Source organism: Astatotilapia calliptera, chromosome 1 (genome assembly GCF_964374335.1).
Source record: "Astatotilapia calliptera chromosome 1, fAstCal68.1, whole genome shotgun sequence".
Taxonomy (NCBI): domain Eukaryota; kingdom Metazoa; phylum Chordata; class Actinopteri; order Cichliformes; family Cichlidae; genus Astatotilapia; species Astatotilapia calliptera.
Genome location: NC_137422.1, coordinates 15576542 through 15586159, shown reverse-complemented (window position 1 = coordinate 15586159; position 9618 = coordinate 15576542). Strand labels below are relative to the sequence as shown.

At 35.6% G+C, this 9618-nt stretch overlaps 1 long non-coding RNA gene across 1 annotated transcript in view; it reads right to left on the bottom strand.

Moving 5' to 3' along the window:
• Nucleotides 1-2809: 2809 nt before the first annotated feature.
• The window catches only part of LOC145420628 (uncharacterized), a 58603-nt gene continuing 51794 nt past the window's right edge, over nt 2810-9618 (bottom strand). Inside the window, exon 2 of the long non-coding RNA XR_013901958.1 lies at nt 2810-3265. This is a non-coding gene — a long non-coding RNA (uncharacterized LOC145420628). The remainder of the gene's footprint in view (nt 3266-9618) is intronic.

The following is a 9618-nucleotide window of genomic DNA, read 5'->3' as shown; positions in this document are numbered from 1 at the left end:
TAAGTTGAACGGTTTTGAAGGAGTGAGATGCCAAAAAACGTACGGAATATATAATAATAATAATAATAATAACTAGAAAGTGCATTTTCTGAAGAAACTGCAGTGTGAATGCTTGAATCTGAATGTATGCACTGAAATGAATTAATTGCTGAATTTTGAGTTAAAAATTTTGAATGAGATAAAAAAAAATCCGAATTTAACGTGAAAACAAAAGTGCTGAACTGCTAAAAGCTGAAGGTTACACAGAAGAAGGAGTTGGAAAAAAACTGAAAATGTTTTAAATGTAAATTAGAAAACCCTAAGAAATGAGAAAAGAACATTTAGAGTCAGAAAACATCTGAATGAATATTAAAAGGTCATATTCTTTGAATCACTGAATGACTCAAATGTGATCCCTCCACTTGGACCCACACAGTTTAAAAAGTTTAAATGCCTGAGCTTTGAAAGATACAGTGTTGGAAAGAGAACAATAATGGCGACAATTTGAGGGTAAAATGATGGCTGTGACACTGTGGACACAGCAGCAGTTGAAAGAGAAGTGCTTAAGATGAATCTTGGCACAGAGTGAGAGAGAGCTCATTAAGCAGGCAGGTGTGAGCCTGGTTGCTATAGTGACCGCACCCAATGGCTCCATACACACGTACACAGACATGCACCTCACTTTTGCTGCTTAAAATGAACAGAAAAGTCAGGCCGAAACAAATCGTTCCCATATGAAAAGTACAAGTCGTATTGACGAAATTCTTTCACCGTGAGCGACAGCAATGTCTAGTCTACCTAATTCTCAGTTTTCATGCCTGTGGAGCTTATTATATGGACGTGGTGACAGTGGAAAGACACCATGCTCTTCTGATTTTCAAACGAACCTTCTGAGCCATTTTAACATTAGAGTCTATGGAAGAGTTGGAGGGAGGAGGCTGCGCATTGGTGACATTTATGAAAGAACCATAACACCTAGTACAATAGTAAACACATTGGATGAAAGAGGACAACCATGGCTACGTTTTGAGGGTAAAATCATACCTGTAGAGCAAACGCTGCGGACACAGCAGCAGTTTTAAAAAATATTTTAAGATTAATTTTTTTGCTCCTCTCACTCTAGCAGTTGAGCTGCCTCACTCTAGCCCCAACATTCCGTCCCATACACACCCATTATAAACTCTGAAACGGGTGAAAAAACATCATGAAACTTAAACTGGAACTGAAGAAAAAGTATAATAGATATTGAAAAGATAAATACAAGTTGAATAGTTGAATGTCTTGTCTTCGTTTTAAAGTTTGAATGGTGGCTCTATGTCAATGTATGTGGAAGTAGTAAGAGTTTAAAAATGAGTAAGTTGAATGAGAATTTGAAGGGTCTCCCCATTGAAATACATGGGAAATTTTTGTTGAATAAAGTTGAATAAAATTAAAAATATAAATGTTAGAAATGAGAAAAATAGAAGCAGTCATGTCCAAAATAATAGGAATCTAACGGTGTTTGAATGGTTTTTCTAAGTTGAACGGTTTTGAAGGAGTTAGATGCCAAAAAACGTACGGAAGATGATATAATAATAAAGATTAGAAGAACAATACTGTGAATGCTTTTCAAGCATTCACACTAATAATAAAGATTCGAATAACAATACTGTGAATGCTTTTCAAGCATTCACACTAATAAAGATTAGAATAACAATACTGTGAATGCTTTTCAAGCATTCACACTAATAACTAGAAAGTGCATTTTCTGAAGAAACTGCAGTGTGAATGCTTGAATCTGAATGTATGGACTGAAATGAATTAATTGCTGAATTTTGAGTTAAAAATTTTGAATGAGATAAAAAACAAAACAAAAAAAAACCCCGAATTTAACCTGAAAACAAAGGTGCTGAACTGCTAAAAGCTGAAGGTTACACAGAAGAAGAAGTTGGAAAAAAACTGAAAATGTTTTAAATGTAAATTAGAAAACCCTAAGAAATGAGAAAAGAACATTTAGAGTCAGAAAACATCTGAATGAATATTAAAAGGTCATATTCTTTGAATCACTGAATGACTAAAATGTGATCCCTCCACTTTGATCCACACAGTTTAAAAAGTTTAAATGCCTGAGCTTTCAAAGATACGGTGTTGGAAAGAGAACAATAATGGCGACAATTTGAGGGTAAAATGATGGCTGTAACACTGTGGACACAGCAGCAGTTGAAAGAGAAGTGCTTAAGATGAATCTTGGTACAGTGGCAGGCAGAGCTCGTTAAGCAGGCAGGTGTGAGCCTGGTTGCTATAGTGACCGCACCCAATGGCTCCATACACACGTACACAGACATGCGCCTCACTTTTGCTGCTTAAAATGAACAGAAAAGTCAGGCCGAAACAAATCGCTCCCAAATGAAAAGTAAAAGTCGTATTGACAAAATTCTTTCACCGTGAGCGACAGCAATGTCTAGTCTACCTAATTCTCAGTTTTCATGCCTGTGGAGCTTATTATATGGACGTGGTGACAGTGTAAAGACACCATGCTCTTCTGATTTTCAAACGAACCTTCTGAGCCATTTTAACATTAGAGTCTATGGAAGAGTTGGAGGGAGGAGGCTGTGCATTGGTGACATTTATGAAAGAACCATAACACCTAGGACAATAGTAAACACATTGGATGAAAGAGGACAGCCATGGCTACGTTTTGAGGGTAAAATCATACCTGTAGAGCAAACGCTGCGGACACAGCAGCAGTTTTAAAAAAGATTTTAAGATTAATTTTTTTGCTCCTCTCACTCTAGCAGTTGAGCTGCCTCACTCTAGCCCCAACATTCCGTCCCATACACACCCATTATAAACTTTGAAACGGGTGAAAAAACATCATGAAACTTAAACTGGAACTGAAGAAAAAGTATAATAGATATTGAAAAGATAAATACAAGTTGAATAGTTGAATGTCTTGTCTTCGTTTTAAAGTTTGAATGGTGGCTCTATGTCAATGTATGTGGAAGTAGATACAGTTTAAAGAGGAGGAAGTTGAATGAGAATTTGAAGGGTCTCCCCATTGAAATACATTATAAATTTTTGTTGAAAAAAGTTGAATAAAATTAAAAATATAAATGTTAAAAATGAGAAAAATAGAAGCAATGTTGTCCAAAAGAATAGGAATCTAACGGTGTTTGAATGGTTTTTCTAAGTTGAACGGTTTTGAAGGAGATAGATTACAAAAAACGTACGGAATACAGAATAATAATAAAATAGAATAAAGATTAGAAGAACAATACTGTGAATGCTTTTCAAGCATTCACACTAACTAGAAAGTGCATTTTCTGAAGAAACTGCAGTGTGAATGCTTGAATCTGAATGTATGCACTGAAATGAATTAATTGCTGAATTTTGAGTTAAAAATATTGAATGAGATTAAAAAAACCGAAAAAAAACCCGAATTTAACCTGAAAACAAAGGTGCTGAACTGCTAAAAGCTGAAGGTTACACAGAAGAAGGAGTTGGGAAAAAAACTGAAAATGTTTTAAATGTAAATTAGAAAACCCTAAGAAATGAGAAAAGAACATTTAGAGTCAGAAAACATCTGAATGAATATTAAAAAGTCATATTCTTTGAATCACTGAATGACTCAAATGTGATCCCTCCACTTTGATCCACACAGTTTAAAAAGTTTAAATGCCTGAGCTTTGAAATATACGGTGTTGGAAAGAGAACAATAATGGCGACAATTTGAGGGTAAAATGATGGCTGTAACACTGTGGACACAGCAGCAGTTGAAAGAGAAGTGTTTAAGATGAATCTTGGTACAGTGGCAGGCAGAGCTCGTTAAGCAGGCAGGTGTGAGCCTGGTTGCTATAGTGACCGCACCCAAGGGCTCCATACACACGTACACAGACATGCGCCTCACTTTTGCTGCTTAAAATGAACAGAAAAGTCAGGCCGAAACAAATCGCTCCCAAATGAAAAGTAAAAGTCGTATTGACAAAATTCTTTCACCGTGAGCGACAGCAATGTCTAGTCTACCTAATTCTCAGTTTTCATGCCTGTGGAGCTTATTATATGGACGTGGTGACAGTGGAAAGACACCATGCTCTTCTGATTTTCAAACGAACCTTCTGAGCCATTTTAACATTAGAGTCTATGGAAGAGTTGGAGGGAGGAGGCTGTGCATTGGTGACATTTATGAAAGAACCATAACACCTAGGACAATAGTAAACACATTGGATGAAAGAGGACAGCGATGGCTACGTTTTGAGGGTAAAATGGCGGCTGTAGAGCAAACGCTGTGGACACAGCAGCAGTTTTAAAAAAGATTTTAAGATTAATTTTTTTGCTCCTCTCACTCTAGCAGTTGAGCTCTCTCACTCTAGCCCCAACATTCCGTCCCATACACACCCATTATAAACTCTGAAACGGGTGAAAAAACATCATGAAACTTAAACTGGAACTGAAGAAAAAGTATAATAGATATTGAAAAGATAAATACAAGTTCAATAGTTGAATGTCTTGTCTTCGTTTTAAAGTTGGAATGGTGGCTCTATGTCAATGTATGTGGAAGTAGATACAGTTTAAAGAGGAGGAATTTGAATGAGAATTTGAAGGGTCTCCCCATTGAAATACATTATAAATTTTTGTTGAATAAAGTTGAATAAAATAAAAAATATAAATGTTAAAAATGAGAAAAATAGAAGCAGTGTTGTCCAAAAGAATAGGAATCTAACGGTGTTTGAATGGTTTTTCTAAGTTGAACGGTTTTGAAGGAGATAGATTACAAAAAACGTACGGAATACAGAATAATAACTAGAAAGTGCATTTTCTGAAGAAACTGCAGTGTGAATGCTTGAATCTGAATGTATGCACTGAAATGAATTAATTGCTGAATTTTGAGTTAAAAATATTGAATGAGATTAAAAAAAACCCAAAAAACCCCGAATTTAACCTGAAAACAAAGGTGCTGAACTGCTAAAAGCTGAAGGTTACACAGAAGGAGGAGTTGGAAAAAAACTGAAAATGTTTTAAATGTAAATTAGAAAACCCTAAGAAATGAGAAAAGAACATTTAGAGTCAGAAAACATCTGAAAGAATATTAAAAGGTCATATTCTTTGAATCACTGAATGACTAAAATGTGATCCCTCCACTTGGACCCACACAGTTTAAAAAGTTTACATCTCTGAGCTTTGAAAGACAAGATGTTGGAAAAAGAACAACGATGGCGACGTTTTGAGGGTAAAATGATGGCTGTAACACTGTGGACACAGCAGCAGTTGAAAGAGAAGTGCTTAAGATGAATCTTGGTACAGTGGCAGGCAGAGCTCGTTAAGCAGGCAGGTGTGAGCCTGGTTGCTATAGTGACCGCACCCAATGGCTCCATACACACGTACACAGACATGCGCCTCACTTTTGCTGCTTAAAATGAACAGAAAAGTCAGGCCGAAACAAATCGTTCCCAAATGAAAAGTAAAAGTCGTATTGACAAAATTCTTTCACCGTGAGCGACAGCCATGTCTAGTCTACCAAATTCTCAGTTTTCATGCCTGTGGAGTTTATTATATGGACGTGGTGACAGTGTAAAGACACCATGCTCTTCTGATTTTCAAACGAACCTTCTGAGCCATTTTAACATTAGAGTCTATGGAAGAGTTGGAGGGAGGAGGCTGTGCATTGGTGACATTTATGAAAGAACCATAACACCTAGTACAATAGTAAACACATTGGATGAAAGAGGACAGCCATGGCTACGTTTTGAGGGTAAAATCATACCTGTAGAGCAAACGCTGTGGACACAGCAGCAGTTTTAAAAAAGATTTTAAGATTAATTTTTTTGCTCCTCTCACTCTAGCAGTTGAGCTCTCTCACTCTAGCCCCAACATTCCGTCCCATACACACCCATTATAAACTCTGAAACGGGTGAAAAAACATCATGAAACTTAAACTGGAACTGAAGAAAAAGTATAATAGATATTGAAAAGATAAATACAAGTTGAATAGTTGAATGTCTTGTCTTCGTTTTAAAGTTTGAATGGTGGCTCTATGTCAATGTATGTGGAAGTAGATACAGTTTAAAGAGGAGGAATTTGAATGAGAATTTGAAGGGTCTCCCCATTGAAATACATTATAAATTTTTGTTGAATAAAGTTGAATAAAATAAAAAATATAAATGTTAAAAATGAGAAAAATAGAAGCAGTGTTGTCCAAAAGAATAGGAATCTAACGGTGTTTGAATGGTTTTTCTAAGTTGAACGGTTTTGAAGGAGATAGATTACAAAAAACGTACGGAATACAGAATAATAATAAACTAGAAAGTGCATTTTCTGAAGAAACTGCAGTGTGAATGCTTGAATCTGAATGTATGCATTGAAATGAAATAATTACTGAATTTAAGTTAAAAATTTTGAATGAGATAAAAAAAAAACCCCTGAATTTAACCTGAAAACAAAAGTGCTGAAGTGCTAAAAGCTGACGTTTAACATAGAAGAAGAAGTTGGAAAAAAGCTGAAAATGTTTTAATTGTAAATTAGAAAAACCTAAGAAATGAGAAAAGAACATTTAGAGTCAGAAAACATCTGAAAGAATATTAAAAGGTCATATTCTTTGAATCACTGAATGACTAAAATGTGATCCCTCCACTTGGACCCACACAGTTTAAAAAGTTTACATCTCTGAGCTTTGAAAGACAAGATGTTGGAAAAAGAACAACGATGGCGACGTTTTGAGGGTAAAATGATGGCTTTAACACTGTGGACACAGCAGCAGTTGAAAGAGAAGTGTTTAAGATGAATCTTGGCAGAGTGGCAGAGAGAGCTCGTTAAGCAGGCAGGTGTGAGCCTGGTTGCTATAGTGACCGCACCCAATGGCTCCATACACACGGACACAGACATGCACCTCACTTTTGCTGCTTAAAATGAACAGAAAAGTCAGGCCGAAACAAATCGTTCCCAAATGAAAAGTAAAAGTCGTATTGACAAAATTCTTTCACCGTGAGCGACAGCAATGTCTAGTCTACCAAATTCTCAGTTTTCATGTCTGTGGAGTTTATTATATGGACGTGGTGACAGTGGAAAGACACCATGCTCTTCTGATTTTCAAACGAACCTTCTGAGCCATTTTAACATTAGAGTCTATGGAAGAGTTGGAGGGAGGAGGCTGTGCATTGGTGACATTTATGAAAGAACCATAACACCTAGTACAATAGTAAACACATTGGATGAAAGAGGACAGCCATGGCTACGTTTTGAGGGTAAAATCATACCTGTAGAGCAAACGCTGCGGACACAGCAGCAGTTTTAAAAAAGATTTTAAGATTATTTTTTTTGCTCCTCTCACTCTAGCAGTTGAGCTGCCTCACTCTAGCCCCAACATTCCGTCCCATACACACCCATTATAAACTCTGAAACGGGTGAAAAAACATCATGAAACTTAAACTGGAACTGAAGAAAAAGTATAATAGATATTGAAAAGATAAATGCAAGTTGAATAGTTGAATGTCTTGTCTTCGTTTTAAAGTTTGAATGGTGGCTCTATGTCAATGTATGTGGAAGTAGTAAGAGTTTAAAAATGAGTAAGTTGAATGAGGATTTGAAGGGTCTCCCCATTGAAATACATTATAAATTTTTGTTGAATAAAGTTGAATAAAATTAAAAATATAAATGTTAAAAATATGAAAAATGGAAGCAGTGTTGTCCAAAAGAATAGGAATCTAACGGTGTTGGAATGGTTTTTCTAAGTTGAACGGTTTTGAAGGAGTAGGATTACAAAAAACGTACGGAATACAGAATAAAATATAATAATAATAATAATAATAAAGATTACAACAACAATACTGTGAATGCTTTTCAAGCATTCACACTAATAAAATAGAATAAAGATTAGAAGAACAATACTGTGAATGCTTTTCAAGCATTCACACTAATAAACTAGAAAGTGCATTTTCTGAAGAAACTGCAGTGTGAATGCTTGAATCTGAATGTATGCACTGAAATGAATTAATTACTGAATTTTGAGTTAAAAATATTGAATGAGATTAAAAAAAAACAAAAAAAAAACAAATTTAACCTGAAAACAAAAGTGCTGAACTGCTAAAAGCTGAAGGTTACACAGAAGAAGAAGTTGGAAAAAAGCTGAAAATGTTTTAATTGCAAATTAGAAAAACCTAAGAAATGAGAAAAGAACATTTAGAGTCAGAAAACATCTGAAAGAATATTAAAAGGTCATATTCTTTGAATCACTGAATGACTAAAATGTGATCCCTCCACTTGGATCCACACAGTTTAAAAAGTTTAAATGTCTGAGCTTTGAAAGACAAGATGTTGGAAAGAGAACAACGATGGCGACGTTTTGAGGGTAAAATGATGGCTTTAACACTGTGGACACAGCAGCAGTTGAAAGAGAAGTGTTTAAGATGAATCTTGGCAGAGTGGCAGAGAGAGCTCGTTAAGCAGGCAGGTGTGAGCCTGGTTGCTATAGTGACCGCACCCAATGGCTCCATACACACGTACACAGACATGCACCTCACTTTTGCTGCTTAAAATGAACAGAAAAGTCAGGCCGAAACAAATCGTTCCCAAATGAAAAGTAAAAGTCGTATTGACAAAATTCTTTCACCGTGAGCGACAGCCATGTCTAGTCTACCTAATTCTCAGTTTTCATGCCTGTGGAGCTTATTATATGGACGTGGTGACAGTGTAAAGACACCATGCTCTTCTGATTTTCAAACGAACCTTCTGAGCCATTTTAACATTAGAGTCTATGGAAGAGTTGGAGGGAGGAGGCTGTGCATTGGTGACATTTATGAAAGAACCATAACACCTAGGACAATAGTAAACACATTGGATGAAAGAGGACAGCCATGGCTACGTTTTGAGGGTAAAATCATACCTGTAGAGCAAACGCTGCGGACACAGCAGCAGTTTTAAAAAAGATTTTAAGATTAATTTTTTTGCTCCTCTCACTCTAGCAGTTGAGCTGCCTCACTCTAGCCCCAACATTCCGTCCCATACACACCCATTATAAACTCTGAAACGGGTGAAAAAACATCATGAAACTTAAACTGGAACTGAAGAAAAAGTATAATAGATATTGAAAAGATAAATACAAGTTGAATAGTTGAATGTCTTGTCTTCGTTTTAAAGTTTGAATGGTGGCTCTATGTCAATGTATGTGGAAGTAGTAAGAGTTTAAAAATGAGTAAGTTGAATGAGGATTTGAAGGGTCTCCCCATTGAAATACATGGGAAATTTTGGGAAATTTTTGTTGAATAAAGTTGAATAAAATTAAAAATATAAATGTTAAAAATGAGAAAAATAGAAGCAGTCATGTCCAAAAGAAGAGGAATCTAATGGTGTTTGAATGGTTTTTCTAAGTTGAACGGTTTTGAAGGAGTAGGAGTACAAAAAACGTACGGAATACAGAATAAAATAGAATAAAGATTCGAATAACAATACTGTGAATGCTTTTCAAGCATTCACACTAATAAAAAAATAGAATAAAGATTAGAAGAACAATACTGTGAATGCTTTTCAAGCATTCACACTAATAATAATAACTAGAAAGTGCATTTTCTGAAGAAACTGCAGTGTGAATGCTTGAATCTGAATGTATGCACTGAAATGAATTAATTGCTGAATTTTGAGTTAAAAATATTGAATGAGATTAAAAAAAAA